General features: G+C 42.3%; 1 long non-coding RNA gene across 1 annotated transcript in view; it reads left to right on the forward strand.

Moving 5' to 3' along the window:
• LOC110741806 overlaps positions 1-16,316 on the forward strand; it is an 84,296-nt gene that overhangs the window by 7,206 nt on the left and 60,774 nt on the right. The window contains exon 2 of the long non-coding RNA XR_002518707.2: positions 6,514-6,703. This is a non-coding gene — a long non-coding RNA (uncharacterized LOC110741806). The remainder of the gene's footprint in view (positions 1-6,513; positions 6,704-16,316) is intronic.

The following is a 16,316-nucleotide window of genomic DNA, read 5'->3' on the forward strand; positions in this document are numbered from 1 at the left end:
TCAACGTGTTTCCTCCTTCTTCCAATCTATTTTCCATTTTATAGTTAGAGTGCATTTTTTCAAAATGCAAATGCAATGACTTTCCATTGGTCTTAAGATATAGAACAAGATTACTACCATGGTCTACAAAACTTTGCTGATAGGGCTCCTTCTTACCTCACTGTAACTCTCCATATCCCATCTTTACCCTTTGTGTTCCACCATAGTGGCCTTAGTTCACTTTCTTGACACACCTTGCAGATGGAATAATGGCCCGTGCACCCCCTTCATGACAAGTGTCCATAACTTAGTCACTGAAACCTCTGAATATGTTGCCTTATATGGCAAAAGATATTTTGCAGATGTGATGAAATTAGGGACCTTGAAACAGGGAGATTATTCTGGATTAGCCAGCTGGGCCCAATGCAATCACAAGGGTCCTCAAAAGAGGAAGTTAGGAGGGTCTAAGGCAGAGAAAGTGTGTGATGACAGAAGCAGGGGGCAGATTGATGGGAGGAGGAAGCTGTGAGCCAAGGAATGTGGGAGTCCTCTAATAGCTAGAAAAGGCGAGGAAACAAATCCTCTTCTGCAGCTTCCAGAATAATGAAGCTCTGCCAACACCTTGATTTTATGACTTCAGAACTGCATATAATAAATTTGTGTTTCAAGCTACTAAGTTTGCAGTAACTTGTTACAGCAGCAATAGGAAACTAATACACAACAATTGAACTGAGTATCTTCAGCTTGCCCTTCTTACCTAAGAGTAGAGGTTGACTCTCTACTCTTCCTGCTTAAGGATGACTGGTGTGTTTTGCATCAGTGGACTCTCTTCCCTTCTGGTCCTGATTGGGCTTGGCCAAAGGGAGGCACATGTAGGATATTGGGGGATAGAAGGAAAGTGAAGTTGGGCTATTTGTTTCCCCTGCTACCATCCTGCTGGAACTCTGTGGGCTGGAAGCATACCCACTGTGAAGGCCTTGGACCTTTGAAAATGCTACTTCCTTTGCCAGGAAAGCCCTTCTTCCCAAGTGTGATCTCTTTCTGAAGAATTGATCTTCAGAATTCTTAAGTAGCACTTCCCCTCAGGTGAAGTCAGGTATTCTACAACCTCTTAACACTATGTATTTATACTTCTTATTACTTATTATAATTTTAGCTCTAGAGTTGTTAATGAGAGCATTTGATTCTTGTCTGTCATCTCCTCTAAAGCTGCATTATTCTATAGAGTAGCCACCAGGCACACATGGGTGCTGAGCACTTGGAATGGGGCTAACGTATTTGAGGAACTGAATGTTAAATTTTACTTAATTTTTATTAATTTAAATTTAAGAACTAATAATAAAGTTTTTGGAAAACTTGTAAGCATGTTTGGAACTACTTGGGGATGTGAATCTACTTTGTGAACTGTAAAATTTATGAAATCTAGATAGAGGTGAAATATTTCTGATGAAATTTAGTGTCTGAATAGACATGGGCTGTGTATTAGTAAAGGCTTTCCAGAGGGACAGAACCAATAGGATATATGTATATAGGAAAGGGAGTTTATTCAGAAGAATTGACTCACACGATTACAAGGTGAGGTCCCGTGATAAGCTGACTGCAAGCTAGGGAAAGAGAGAGGCAAGTAGCATGTCTCAGTCCAAGTCCGAAAACCTCAAAACCAGGAAAGCTGACTGTGCAGCCTTCAGTCTGTGGCCCAAGGCCTGAGAGCCCCCAGGAGGCAGCTGATGCAGGTCCCAGAGTCCAAAGGCTGAAGAACCTAGAGTCTGATGTCCAAGGGCAGGAGGAGAGGAAGCAACCATCCAGCATGAGAAGAGAGAGCTAAAAGACTCAGCCAGCAAACCTATCCCACCTTCTTCCACCTGCTTTGTTCTGGTCATGCTGGCAGCCAATTGGATGGTGCCCACCCACATTGAGGGTGGATCTGCCTTTCCCAGTCCTCTGACTCAAATGTCAGTCTCCTCTGGCGACACCCCTACAGACACACCCAGGAACAATGCCTCCCCAGCCATCTAGGCATCCCTCAATCCAGTCAAGTTGACACCTATATTAACCATCACAAGTCTACCCCTTGTCAACATGGCACCCATACATATATCCTTAAATCGTACTTATCTCCAATAAAGATCATAATAAGGTCATAAGTATATACAACTATCCTTTGTACAATCACTAATGCTTAACTTAAGTACTATTACATAGAATTAACACTTAAATGCTGACATGAAGTCAATAAATCTTATGTTATATGATAAAGGAATAAGAAAGGAAATATAAAACAGATATCTGCTTAATACAGCTGTATATATGCACAAATTTACTTTTATCAAAGTAAGAAGGAAATACTCATAACAATTATAGTCTTCATTTTTATAACTAGTCACATGGTGGTAGCTGGTATTGAAAACTACCTTCTTTTACTACCCATTCTATATTTCCTTTGCCTTCAGCAAGCACCTCAGCTGGTCATGGTTTTTAACCTGGTGGAGTGACCCAAGCCTTCATTTCTGAAGGGTCTGGGCCATTTGTAGTCTTGCCAGGATTGGGTTGTTGTAGTTTCCCATTGACTTTAATTATAGGGCAGGGTGATACTAAGAGACACCCTAAGGGATCTCCTAAATTCCAGACATTCTTCCTTATCTCCATTGTGGAGTTGTCCTCTGATTTCATCCTGACAGTATGAGTCAATCACCCCAGCCAAGACTGTATAATTCTCTTCTTAACCTGTTGACTCAGAGGCATGAGGAGCCTAAAGTAGCCAGTGGCAGTGTTAACTTCCAGTTGGACAAAATTGTATTGTGTCTCCTGGTGGCAGCATTCTTCCCCTGGAACTAAGACCTCTAGGCAGCAGAACATAATGTCACAGGAACAGGAAGCAAACATTTTGCTAGTGGGTGACTAGGGATGATGATGAGTGGTACCATTTCTACTTTCACCCCTTGGTTCCTGGACCCATGAATCCTGGCTATGGGAGAAGAAGTACCATATACTGAATACAGATTCAGAGCATATACAGCCTTCTGGAGAACTTTGCCCTGGTCCTGCAAAGTATGGTCACCCAGTTGGCATTATAATTGCAACTTCAAAAGGCCGTTCTACTGTTCGATCAAGCCAGCTGCTTCAGGATGTTGGGGAATATGGTAAAACCAGTGAATGAAATGAGTGTGAGCCCATTGCTGTACTTCGTTGGCTGTGAAGTGAGTTCCTTGGTCAGAAGCAATGCTGTGTGGGATACCACGCCTGTGGGTAAGGCATCCTATGAGTCCAGGCTTAGCAGAAGCATTGTGTGCAGGAAAGGCAAATCCATATCAGAAGTAAGAATCTATTCCAATAAGGAGAAACCACTGCCCCTTCCATGATGGAAGTGGTCCAGTATAATCAACCTGCCACCAGGGAGCTGGATGATCACCCTATGGAATGGTGCCATATCGAGGGCTCAGTGTTGGTCTCTGCTGCTGATGATTGGGCACTCAGCAGTGGCCGTAGCCCCGTCAGCCTTGGTGAGTGTAAGTTCATGTGCTGAGCCCATACTGAGCCAATGTCAGTCACTGCCACTGTGGCCACTTTGTTTATAAGCCTATTGGGCGATAACAGGGATGGCTGGGGAAAGAGGCTGAGTGGTGTCCACAGAATGGGTCATCCTATCCACTTGATTATTAAAATCTTCCTCTGCTGAGGGCACCTTTTAGTGAACATTTATGTATGACACAAATATCCTTAGTTTTTGATCACTCAGAAAGGTCCATTAACATACCTCTTCCCCACATTCGTCATCAGTTTTCTAATCATGATCCTTCCAAGTCCCTGACAATCCAGCAAAACCATTGGCTACAGCGCATTAATCATTATGTAAATGCACATTTGGCCATTTCTCCTTCCATGCAAAGTGCACAACCAGGTGTATTGTTAGAAGTTCTGCCCACTGGGAAGATGTCCCTTCATCACTGTCTTTCAGGGATGTTCCAGAAAGGGGCTATAGTGCTGCAGCTGTCCACTTTCAGGTGGTATCACGCAGAACCATCTGTAAACCATCTTCTCTTCTCTTCCTCTGCCAACTGATCATGGGGACCTCCCCATGAAGCCATAGGTACAGCTTGGGAGAGAGAAGGCTGGGTAGCAGGAGGGAGGACTGTGGCATTTGGGCCACTTCTTCATGTAAGTTACTTGTGCCATCAGGATCTGCTTGAGCCCATTGACATATATTCCACTTCCATTTGGTGATGGAATGCTGCTGTGCAGGCCCAACTTCATGGCTAAATGGATCAGAAAGCACCCAGGTCATGACAGGCAGCTCAGATTGCCTGATAACTTGGTGACTCATAATCAAATGTTCAGTTCTCACCAAGGCCCAGTAGCAGGCCAAAAGCTATCTTTCAAAAGGAGACTAGTTACCTGCAAAAGATGGTAAGGCCATGCTTCAAAATCCTAGAGGCCTCTGCTGTAATTCACCTAGGAGGGCCTGCGAAAGGCTCCAGACAGCATCTCTATGTGGAGCCAGTGACACCTCAGGTACCGCTGGATCTGCTGGATCACATGGCCTAAGTGGCAGAGCAGCTTTCACAGCAGCCTGGACTTGTTGCAGAGTCTTATGCTGTCCTGGGTCCCACTCAAAATTAGCAGCCTTCCAGGTCACTCAATAAATGGGCCAAAGTAACATACCCGAATGAGGAATGTGTTGCCTTGGAAATCCAAATAGGCTCACTAGGTGTTAGTCTGTTCTCTTGCTGCTAATGAAGGCATACCCAAGGCTGGGTAATTTATAAAGGAAAGAGGTTTAATTGACTCACAGTTCCACATGGCTAAGGAGGCCTCACAATCATGGTGGAAGGCAAGTGAGGAGCAAAGTCATGTCTTACAGGATGGCAGACAAGAGAATATATGCAGCGGAACTCCCATTTCGAAAATCATCAGATCTCATGAGACTTATTCACTACCACAAGAACAGTCCGGGAGAAGCTGGACCTGCACGATTCAATTATCTATGTCTGGCCCCGCCATTGACTCATGGGGATTATTACAATTCAAGGCGAGATTTGGGTGGGGACACGGGCAAACAATATCAGGCTCTTTCTTGGTTGTAGGAAGGGCCAGATGCAACAACTTATCCTTCAGTTAGATGGAATATCTCGACGGGGCCCACACCATTGGATCCCTAGAAACGTTGAGGTAGAAGGCCCCTGAATTTTAGTCAGGTTTATTTCTCATCCCCAGACATGCAAATGTCTCACAGTAAGTTCAGAGTACTTGCTACTTCTCACTCACTGGGTCCAATGAGCCTAATGTCTTCAATGTAATGGACCAGTGTGATATCTTGTGGAAGGGAAAAGTGATCAAGATCCTTGCAAACAAGATTATGACACAAAGCTGGAGAGTTGAGATATCCCTGAGGTAGGACAGTGAAGGTGTATTGCTGGCCTTGCCAGATGAAGGCGAATTGCTGCTGGGTGGGGCTTATGGACTGGGATGGAGATAAAGGCATTTGCCAGATCAATAGCTGCATACCAGATAACAGGAGATGTTTTAATTTGCTCAAGCAATGAAACCACATCTAGTACAACAGCTGGAGTTACCACTTGGTTAAGCTAATGATAATCTACCATCATTCTCCAATATGTCTTCTGCACAGGCCAAATAGGAAAGCTGAATGGAGATGTGGTGGGAATCACCACCCCTGTATCTTTCAAGTCCTGGATGGTGGCAGTAATCTCTGCAATTTCTCTAGGGATGCAATATTGTTTCTTATTTACTGTTTTTATAGATATAGGCAGTTCTAATGGCTTCCATTTGGCCTTTCCCACTGTTGTAGTCCTCACCCCACAGGCCAGGAAACCAATGTGGGGTCCCTGACAGCTGTTAAGTATGTCTATTCTGATTATGCATTCTGGCACTGGAGAAATGACCACAGGATGGGTCCAGGGGCCCATTGGACCCACTGTAAGTCAGACCTGAGATAAAACTCCATTAATTACCTGACATCTATAAGCTCCTACTCCATCTCGAGGGCCACAATGATATTTTGGGTCCCCTGAAATCAGTGTCAGCTCAGAGGCAGTGTCCAGTAGTCTCCAAAAGTTCTGACTAATTTCCTTTCCTCCTTGCATAGTTACCCTGCTAAAAGGCCAGAGATATCCTTGAGGAAGTTTGAGAGAATGATTAACAGTATGAAATTTCAGTAATGTAGTGGGGATCCTTCCTCAAGAGGACCCAGCCTCCCCTTCATTCAAGGGGTTTTGGGTCTGTAAACTGGCTCCAGTCTGGAAATTGATTGAAGGGCCATGATTCTCTGTTTTTATAATTCAAATTAGACTTTTGCTCACTTGACCTGGAAGTTTTCTGCTTATGTAGATCAAGTAGGAAGGCAGTAGGCTTCCTGTTGATTTCGCTTCTAGGAACACCATGACTAATTAGCCAATCCTAGAGCTCTACAGGTGTCAGACTATTCCGATTGCTGCTTTGCCTCTGCTGACCATTACTAACTATGCCCACCTTTGCTTTGACGGTTGAGTGCTGCTACTTGGCCCTGCTTTGTTCCAGATGCGCTGACAGCCGATTGGATGATGCCCGCCTACATTGAGGATGGGTCTTCCTCTCCCAGTCCATGGATTCAAATGTCGATCTCCTCTGGCAACACCCCTACAGACACGCCCAGGAATAATGCTTCCCCAGCCATCCAGCCATCCTTCAATCCGGTCAAGTTGACACCTACTAGTAACTGTCATAGGCTGTAAGTAAAAATATTAAATATAACCTGAATTTCAAAGACTCAGTACAAAAAAGAATGCCTGTCTCATTAATAACTTTGAAATATTGATTACATGTTGACACAACAATAATATGGGTCTATTGTATTAACTAAAATATATTGTTAGGATCAATTTCACTTGTTTCTTTCTACCCTTTTAAAACATGGCTACTCAGCTGGGTGCAGTGGCTCATGCCTATAATCCTAGCACTTTGGCAGGCTGAGGAGGGTGGATCACATGAGGCCGGGAGTTTGACACCAGCCTGGCTAACATGGTGAAAACCCATCTCTCCTAAAAATACAAAAATTAGTCAGGTGTAGTGGTGGGCGCCTATAATGCCAGCTACTCAGGAGGCTGAGGCTTGAGAATCGCTTGAACCTGGGAGGTGGAGGTTGAAGTGAACTGAGATCATGCCACTGCCCTCCAGCCTGGGCGACATAGCAACACTCTGTCTCAAAAATAAATAAATAAAAAATAAAATAAGATTAACTTGGCTACCAGAAAATTTAACATTATGGGCAAGGTGTGGTGGCCCATGCCTGTAATCCCAGCACTTTGGGAGACCAAGGTGGGTGGATGACCTGAGGTCAGGAGTTTGAGACCAGCCTGGCCAACATGGTGAAACCCTGTCTCTACTATACAAAAAATTAGCCAGTCGTGGTGGTATGTGCTTGTAATCCCAGCTACTTGGGAGGCTGAGGCATGAGAATCGCTTGAACCCGGGAGGTGGAGGTTGCAGACCTGGGAGGTGGAGGTCGCAGTGAGCCAAGATCATGGCACTGCACTCTAGCCTGGGCAAGAGAGCAAGACACCATCTCAAAAAAAGAAAAAAAATTACATGTATGACTCATATTGTTATTTCTCTGGGACAGTGCTTCTCCTGACTGCAGTATGAGGTTCAAGAGGACAGTTTTCTCACCCTTGTATATTCCTGCTTATACTGCCTGTTGGTTAATAAACACTGCACAATTATTTAATACATGAGTGAATGCCTGGATGTGTGTGTACCACAGAGCAGAGGAGTCTTAGGGAGTGAACTTGCCTTATCAATAGATCTGTAGCCTGTGTCACTATATATCTTAAGAGTCAAAATTTTAGTGGCAACAGTGTCAAACCCCCGTTTAATGAGACAACTTATTTCTATCTCTTCACAGGTAAAATACCTATAGCCTGGTAGGTAGAGTTGCCGTGGCTAAGCAATGGCAAACCGGACCATATCCTGTGATGAGGTGGGGTCTGTGCTGGGGGTGGTGGGGTAGGCTTTGCTGCACTTGGCAGGAAGTAGACTTCTAGGAGGTTTTGAGAGAAGGTTAGGGCCATCTATGTCAGAGAGTCTCAGGGCACTCATGTAAGAATATGCCAGGGTTGTGCCTGTCAGCAATGTTCACTTTCCCACAGTGTTTCTTCCCCTTGGTGACTCCTCCCTCCTTCTCCCTGAAAGGTAATCCTTATCATTTTACTCTGGTGTTACTCAGCCTAACCCCACAAAGTGTCTTACCCAAGACCCTGCATCCAACCGGGGATGTTTATTTTGTGGACTGTAGGTCTCTACTTACCAGAATGGACTTTTCAAAGGGAGATTGGGCAGCTTGGTGAGAAAGCGATCATTTGTTTTTTGTTGGAAGCAGGTGAACTATGTTAATACGACCTCTGCATTGCAGGTCATCCACCTCCACCTTTTCAGCCCCAAGCACCTCTTCTCAACTTGCAAAATGGCATCCTCCTATATAGCTTGTCTCTTGTGCTCTTCGCAGCTCTCCTTGAAGAAATATGTATAGACACAGGCAGGACAGTGACTCCACATTGCTAGGATTAGGGACCCTTAAACATTGACTCTGTCTGACTCTGTCAGCCTCTCTGACTAGTAAGGCTGTGAGGTCTGAGTCATCTGAAAGCTCCCAAGGGGACTTCCCTCGCTGGCCTCACCCTGCCACTCTGCCCATCTTCCCTCCATTTTCACAGATCTCACACAAGCCCCATCCAGCAGCTTATTCTCATTCATTCCATCTTTGTACTTCCTTTAGTGCAATGACCTACTTAAATTAATGGGAAATACAAATCCCCAAGGAAATTTGCTAACAGCTCTTTCCTGGGTAGAATTAAGTTGGGCATGTATCTGAGATAAACTCTAAGAATCATTTTGGCTGCAGATAGGAGTGGAAAGGGAGGGACAGAAGGTTACCACAAAAAAAAAAAAAAAGTGTCTGATGACAAGTGTTCCTGGGGAAGTGACTGGAAACTGAAGGTGGCAGGGAGGGCTGGGTAAGAAATATGTCCTCCAGGGCAGTTCTAAACTGGCATTTAGATTTTCTTAGATTTCAGTCTCCTCCCTCAGTTTTCTGCTTAGAAGCTCTACTCCCAAGGTCATAGGTCTAAAGAATATCAGAGTACAGATACAGCAGATGAAGCCAAACCAATATTGGGAAAAAAATACATACTTTTATTAGGCTGATGATATTTGGACACAAGCGTATCAGCACAGTTTTGAAAATAATTTAAGTATGAAAGATGACAGGTGGAAACAGCTTCAGACCAGGTGCTAGAACACATGAATTTTTTGGGGTTGGATTTTCCAGGAACTGGCTGTGTATCTTAAGCAAGTCATTTTCACCTCACTAAGCCTCACTTTTCTCATCTGTAAAATGTGTGGTTTAGACTAGACGATAGCTAAGATGCTTTTCAGTTTTTAAGTTTCTTAAAATACATAAAATTATTTGCCTGTTGGCTATAGTAGCTAACAATTGCTATTATTTTGGTAAAGTTGTTAACAAGTAGTCGATTGATTTATGTTTTTATTCTTTTCCTTTTTTGGTGGAGGTATTTTGTAGGATAGCCAAAAGGTGGGGCACAGAAAAAAGTCAAAGATCCAAATAAGCCTCAAACCAGACAATGCGCCTCTGAATCATGGACAGCTGATTGGCTACAGACAGTAGAATCCCTTTGGAAATCTCTGGTGTGAGTCACAGGCCTTACCACCCAAGGTATTCAATCCCATGAGGCAATTCTTTCTTTATCTATTTGTATAGTATAAGAGAGGACCAGCTACCTCCACCATTGACAGCCCAGAAACTCCTGGCTGAGCCCTAAAATGCACTTTGCATGCTGTCTTCATTCAGTGGTAATGGTGTGACTGGAGTGGGCACTGAATAATGTTTGAAGCTAAATTTTATAATAAAGCATCTGTTGTTTACTAGGAAAACCATTAAAACGAGTTACAGTAGAAAAAGTACTCATAAGTCAGTTTATAAGCTTAAATTTAAAGTGTTAGAGAGTTTTAGAGCTCAAAGACACAGGAATTCATCTGACCTAATACACTTTAGAGATGAAAAGAAGATGAATTGTCCAAGGTTGTAATTTTATTAGTGCAAATTTAGGACTAGAAAACACCACTAGATTCTCAGGTCTGTGACTTTCTAGTACACTATATTGCCTATGTAAGAATCTGAGTATGTTTTAAATACAATGATTTTTAAATACATAATGCATGCACTATGCAATTTAAATGACAGAAAGTTTACAGTGAAAAGTTAGTCTTCTATTCAATGTTTTCTGTAAAGTCTCTTCCCTCTTTGGCCAATCTGGAATTTATTTTAGTTTAAGATGTGAGGTAGGGATTCAACTTTATTTTCTTTCAGATGACTGTCCAGTTATTTTACTAGCAGATAAGTTGTATTTCCCTTATTTATCCTTCAATTTTGGAGTTTTTGTCTTTATTTTTTCTTTTTTCTCTGCTATATAAACTTGAGAAATCAGCTTACGCATTAAAAAATTTCTGTTGGTTTTAATACATGAGATTGCATCAAATGTATAGATGAATTTAAGGGAGAATTGACAGTTTAATGAAGTCTGCTATAGAGTTTCAGGACATACTTTCCTCCCTGATAAGAAGAAACATGGTACAAGATGCTGTCCTTTCTGTCTTTTGATGTAGTTCTGTGAACATGTCATTGTCATAACTTCAAACATTACACCCAACCTCACTCCTTATACTGAAATAAACTCCAGCCACACTGACCTCCTTACTGTTTCTTCAACTTAATTGGCATGTTCTTTCTGCTCAGAAAAACTCTTCCCCCAGAAATCTGTCTGGCTCATTCCCTCATCTCTTTCAACTATCTGCTGAATGCCACCTTCTCATTGAGCCTACCCTGACCACCCAATTTATTTTTATTTTTTATTTTATTTTATTTTATTTTTTAGATGGAGTTTTGCTCTTGTCGCCCAGGCTGGAGTGCAACGGCATGATCTCGGCTCACTGCAACCTCCACCTCCCGGGTTCAAGCAATTCTCATGCATCAGCCTCCTGAGTAGCTGGGATTACAGGTGCCTGCCACCATGCCCAGTTAATTTTTTTGATATTTTTAGTAGAGATGGGGTTTTGCCATGTTGGTTAGGCTGACCTCGAACTCCCGGCCTCAGGTGATCCACCAGCCTCGGCCTCCCAAAGTGCCGGGATTACAGGTGTGAGCCACTGTGCCCGGCCTGACCACTCAATTTAAAATGACTCTTGCCTCCCACTCTGAGCTCTCCTCATTTTCCTATCCATTCTACTTTATTTTCCATATGGCTTATTGTCTTCTTACAATTTACTTAATCATGACACATTGTTTATTGTGTGTGTCCAGCACTAAAATATAAGCCTCAAGAGGACAGGGATATTTGTCTGTTTTATTCACTGCCATAGCCCAAGTGCCTAGAACTCTCCCTGGCATACAGTAAATGTTTAATAAATTTTTGTTTAATTGAATTAAAGAAACTATTTTTGGCCTGGTGCGGTGGCTCACACCTATAATTCCAGCACTTTGGGAAGGCAAGACAGGTGGATCACATGAGGCCAGGAATTTGAAACCAGACTGGCCAATATGGTGAAACCTCATCTCTACTAAACAAAAGTTAGCCATGCATGGTGGTGCGCACCTGTAGTCCCAGCTACGTGGGAGGCTGAGTCATGAGAATCCCTTGAACCCAGGAGGTGGAGGTTGCAGTGAGCAGAGATCGTGCCACTGCACTCCACCCTGGGTGACAGAGGGAGACCCTGTCTCAAAAATAAATAAATACATAAAAAATAAAAGAAACTATTTAGTAACAGCTTTTATTTAGAATAAACACTGCAATTTTATTAAATATCATCTCTCTTTTCAGCAGTCATGGAGATAATCATATGACTGTTTTCTCTTTTCATTGCCAGACATGGTAAATTATATATTACATTTCCTAATAGAAAAATAGCCTTGCATTTCTGCAATAAACCCCATTTAGTCATGGCCTATTATTCTTTTATGAGCTGCCTGATTTTGTTCGCTATTGTATTTATTGTATTTAAGTTTTTGAATTGATACTGAAAGTGAGATTGGTGTAAAGTTTTGTCATGACATCTTTGTTTAGCTTTGTTATCACTGTTATGCTAGCTTTAAAATATAATTTAGAACATTCCCCCTGCCATACATTTGAAAAAATACTCTGGAATACTTCAAATAGCTTTGACTTTATTTTTCTTTAAAATGTGGCTTGGTTACTGGTTGGGCTTGGTGGCTCATGCCTGTAATACCAGCACTTTGGGAGGCCAAAGCAGTAGGATTGCCAGAATCCAGGAGTTTGAGACCAGTCTGGGCAACACAGGAAGACCCTATCGCTACCAAAAAAAAAAAAAAAAAAAAAAAAAAAGCTAGGCATGTAGCATGCTTCTGTAGTTCTAGCTACTTGGGAAGCTGAAGCAGGAGGATTGCTTGAGCCCATGGGTTTGAAGCTGCAGTGAGCTATAGTGGTGCCAGTGCACTCCAGCCTAGCCTGGGTAACAAAGCAAGACCTGATCTCTAGCAGTAAATACATACACACATACATACATACATACATACATATATACATACATAAAATAAAGTATGGTTACTTATGTATTTTCATGGTTGTAATCTCTGGGTCTTCAAATTTTCTAATTTGTTATGTTCAGTATTATAAACATAGCTATATTATTTTGCCTTTACATACTCAAAATTAAGTTAGAATTAATTAACTCAGGAAATTATTAAGAACAAATCACACCATATATTCTTTCTAACCAAATCCATTTCCTTCTTTCTTTCTTTCTTTCTTTCTTTCTCTCTCTCTTTCTTTTTCTTTCTTTCTTTCTCTCTCACTCTCTCTGTCTCCCTTCCTCTCCCTCCCTCCTTACCTCTTTCTTTCTCTTTCTTTCTTTCTTTCTTTCTTTCTTTCTTTCTTTCTTTCTTTCTTTCTTTCTTTCTTTCCTTTCCTTTCCTTCTTTCAGACGAGTCTCACAGTGTTGCAGTGGCACCATCTTGGCTCACTGCAACCTCCGCCTTCTGGGTTCCAGTGATTCTCATGCCTCAGCCTCCAGAGTAGCTGGGATTATAGGTGCCAAACTGCCACGCCTGGCTAACTTTGTATTTTTAGTAGAGATGGGATTTCACCATGTTGGCCAGGGTGATCTCAAACTCCTGACCTCAAGTGATCCAACCAACTCAGCTTCCCAAAGTGCCGGTATTACAAGTGTGAGCCACTGCACCCAATCCAAATTTTAGTTAATGACAGTTTGAATTAACATTGCTGTGACTTCCTTCCTTTCCCTCTTTCTTTCCTTTGAAGTAATCAGATCTATGCCTTGGATTTAGCTTTATTTTTTGTACATGCATTTTTTTTAAACACCTAACTCCTAAGCTATGTATTTCCCTTCTTGGATGCTCATACAATTCTAACACTATAAAAGCTTTATCTTCTAGGCAATAAAACTGAGGTCCAGGAAGTTCAAGTTCCCTGTTCACTTTCATTCTGAAAGGAGAATCAAAATCAGATTCCACGTGTCCAGTGCCCTCTGTGTCACTCCACTGTTTCCCTGAGTTGGTTCTCTTGCTGCTTGGGTCCCTGTTCTGCTCTTACTTCCAACCCTTCTCCTTTTCACAAACACATGTTAAATACCAAGTGTATGCCGGTCATTGTTCAAGGTGTTAGGAGATATGAAGATGAACGGGGTGGTCTTCGTTTTCTAGACATTTATAGTCTAGTAAGGGATTCAGACAAACAAACACATAATTATAATACAGTGTGAAGGTGATACATATAAAATATAAATGGACAGAAAAAACAGTGGAGAGGGGCCACTAAACGTGACTGGAGGGTCAGGAAGAGCTGGGCAGAGTCTTGGACTTGGAGGTCTGGCAAGGAGGATACTGCTCCTGTTTGCCATTCCTTGAACTTAAATGTTCTAATTCATCATGCGTATCTAAAAATATTCTCATTCCAGGGGAGTCATCAACCCTCCGGTTAGAGGCCCTACTTTCCACAATCTCCATCACTCTTCCTAGTTTGTTGACACCTTCTGGGCCTCAAACCACCTTAGAGTTCTCTCCTCCATCCAACATGGCTTCCACTCTCAGATCCTCCAAATAGAAACATCCCTTTGACAATGTTCAAAGCCTTAAGTGGTTCTAGGGAGTAGAAACTTAAACTCGACGGGGCAGAAGATGAAGATGTTTACTTTTGTGTTTAAAAGAAGGGATCTCTGGCAGTTGATCAAACCTTGTTCACTTAGTGCAGTGAGGTTAACACTATTGATTTATCTATCCAGAGGGTTTTCTTAGCTTATTTATTTTTATCATCATTCTTCAAACTTATTCTTTTATCTAACACATTGTGAGTACCTGCTGTGTGCTTATCTCCATTGTGATTCTACAGAATTAGAAGACATGCTCCTTGCCTGAAAGAGATTTTAGTCTAGTTGGTGAGACAAGACAAATGGAAATCAAAAACAAACAATAAAGCAAGTCAATGTACAATAAACCTCAAATGGGTGGAATAGATAATTATTACCATTGAGCCCGGGGGAGGGATGATTGCTGTGGAATAGACCAGTTCTCATTTGCCCCAGATTTGCCCATCTGTGGTAAGCCTGTTAATTTTATGTGTCAATTTGACCAGGTTATGATACCCAGTTGTTTGGTAAAACACTAGTCTAGATGTTGCTGTGAATGTATTTTAGAGACGTGATTAACATGTAAATCAGTAGGCTTTGTGTTGAGCAGATTACCTTCTATAATGTGGCTGGGCCTCATTCAATCAGTTGCAGGCTTTCAGAGAAAAGAACCCTCGAGGAGGAAGGCATTCTGTGTCCAGACTGTCTTCAGACTCAAGACTGTGATATCAAGTCTTCCCTGGGACTCTAGCCTGTTGGCCTGCCTTGCAGATTTTCGACTTGCCAGCCCCAACAATCGCAAGAGCCAATTCCTTAAGATAAATATCGCTCTCTAGATATATATATCTAAAAATATTATCAGTCAGGCCCGGCACGGTGGCTCACGCCTGTAATCCCAGTACTTCGGGAGGCTGAAGTGGGTGGATCATTTGAGGTCCGGATTATGAGACCAGCCTGACTAACATGGGAAAACTCCGTCTCTACTAAAAATACAAAAATTAACTGGGTGTGGTGGATCACGCCTGTAATCCCAGCTACTTAGGAGGCTGAGACAGGAGAGTCACTTGAACCCGGGAGATGAAGATGGCAGTGAGCCGAGATCACGCCACTGCACTCTAGCCTGAATGACAGAGTGAGACTCTGTCTCAAAAAAAAAAAAACAAAAAAAACAAAAAAAAACTAAGTCAGTGTTCTTCTAGAGAACAGACCCAAAAGCATATGTATGAAACATGGGCTCAAGCAATCCTCCTGCCTCAGCCTCCTGAGTAGCTAGGACTACAGGTGTATGCTACTGTGTCTGCTAATTAAAAAAAGGTTATCATTGTTTTTTTCTAGTGATAGGTCTTGCTTTGTTGCCCAGGCTGGTCTTGAATTCCAGGATTCTCTCTGGAGAACCCTGACTGATACAAAGCCTGGTATATATTGATATTCCCACTGAGATGTAGTATCATTCATTCATTCAAGAAAAAAATTCATTAGTTATCTATTAGTATGGTGGATTAAAAGTACAGGTTTTGAAACCAGCCTATTTAGGTTTATTTTCTAGTATGAGCTCCAGTTTTCTCATCTGTAAAATGGGGATAAAGACATGTATATTTTATGGGTTTTTTGAAGAATAATTGAGTGAATAAAAACATGCTAAGTGGTTTGAACAACACTCAATACAGTTATCACTCAATACATGTGAACTATCTTTATTTTGACTACATGTCAGGGCATTGTGCTTGGCTTTGTAGAAACAAAGGTAAGTATTACACAGAGTTAACCCTTAAATTGCTCATAGTCTAGTTGCGGAGTCAGGGAAATAGATGTACATGCCAATACAGTGTGCTAAGGATATTGACAGAGGTGTGCACAGGGCCACAGGCTGTGCAGACAGAGCAGGTACTCAGGACCCTGAGGCCCAGATTAAGAGAATCTGTGGCCCCTGAGCTGTGAAGAGAGGCAGAGGGAGTAAACTGCAGGAGGCTTGAAGCTGAGAAACCAGTGTTTTCCGGGAAACTTTTTGCATGGAGTAAAGACAGTGAGGGTGAGCTGGTGGAAGATGCTGGGGAAGAGACAAGCCTGGGGCCAGATGCTGGAGGGCTTTGTGTATCAAAGTTAGAGATCTGTTTGGTTTTTATCTCTCTGATACTTAAGATCTCTATTCTTGCAAGGGTTTTAAGCTTTTT

The sequence above is a fragment of the Papio anubis genome, chromosome 19 (assembly GCF_008728515.1).
Source record: "Papio anubis isolate 15944 chromosome 19, Panubis1.0, whole genome shotgun sequence".
Classification (NCBI taxonomy): Eukaryota; Metazoa; Chordata; class Mammalia; order Primates; family Cercopithecidae; genus Papio; species Papio anubis.